The 1,240-nt window shown below is 39.6% G+C and overlaps 1 protein-coding gene across 2 annotated transcripts in view; it reads right to left on the minus strand.

Moving 5' to 3' along the window:
• Window positions 1–1,064, minus strand: part of LOC119589277 (myosin heavy chain, striated muscle-like) — a gene marked incomplete in the record, with an annotated part of 11,977 nt that extends 10,913 nt beyond the window's left edge. Inside the window, 1 exon segment of one of the 2 annotated variants that reach the window (XM_037937895.1) lies at window positions 950–1,064. 2 annotated transcript variants of the gene reach the window in all.
• Between the last annotated feature and the right edge of the window lie 176 nt (window positions 1,065–1,240).

Raw genomic sequence — 1,240 nt, forward strand, 5'->3', positions numbered from 1 at the left:
ATAACTATACAACTTATGTTCTACCCTAAATTTAACTTAAACTTATAGTGATCTGTGAAGGATGGTCTAAAATATTATCTCAAACAATCATATTGGCCTCCATACTATTGATGCTCAAGCTAAAGGTAACAAATCGTCCCCTTGTATATTATGGTTAGATCAAGCCAGTAAAGCTTCATAGTACTTTAGTTTCATGTAAGGAATTATCCAAACTATACCTTGGCATATGTTGAAATAGCTTTGAGAACCAAAGGTGTCATTTAAAACATTACCCTAGGGATTATGCATTATACTTGAAATTATGTATGAATTACTATCAAAGCACATTCTAAATGCTAACACCTGAACTGTTTTACTAAAGCACAGAATGGAACTTAACTGTATATCCCACACACCCATAGAGTCTCCCAGACTACACACATAAAATCCTTACCCCTTTCACTAACTTAACTGAAATGAAACGAAAGTTCATTTAACTTTTACAGCTGATCCATTCCTTATGCTTATCATTTTCCCCCCACATGTAAACATCTCTCTAACCAACTTGACTTATAAACTTAGAAACTTAAAATCACATCCGTAACCTACGTGACATATAAACTAGACCTTACCCATGTTAAATTGCCTCCGCCCTCCATTCTGAAGGTCACTACAAGACCACAAGGCAGACGCACATCACCAAGCCACAAGCACCACAAGGCAGACACAAACAAGCCACAAGCACACCACAAGGCAGACGCAAACAAGCCACAAGCACCACAAGGCAGACACAAACAAGCCACAAGCACCACAAGGCAGACACAAACAAGCCACAGAGTGAGTCATGCGGGGTGGGGGGGGGGGAGAGAGAGAACACCTGCTCGGGAGAAAATCGATTTTTATAAACTCCTCACAACTTACCTGAGGTCTAGATGCGGATCGGACAGTCCACTGGCTCTATCTCGCTCACCTGGGAGTTTTGAAATCTGATCCTCATCAGCTTTTAATCACTTCATTGCGTCTAATTTCCTCTCTGGGCTTATTTAGCGAATACCGTTTGACATTTAAAGGGACGCCGAGGAGTCACGTGGCCTTGTTTGTTTACGTTTTTCATCATAGAAAATGGGTATAAGGTACATTGAAAAAACGGGAAAAGTAAACTTTTTTTTTGGTAAATCACCCTACTTGGCCGTATTTTTTATGATTATTCATGGTTCTGTGTACGTGGATATGGTGGCTTATTTATATGATACAGCAAATA

The sequence above is a fragment of the Penaeus monodon genome, chromosome 25 (genome assembly GCF_015228065.2).
Source record: "Penaeus monodon isolate SGIC_2016 chromosome 25, NSTDA_Pmon_1, whole genome shotgun sequence".
NCBI lineage: Eukaryota > Metazoa > Arthropoda > Malacostraca > Decapoda > Penaeidae > Penaeus > Penaeus monodon.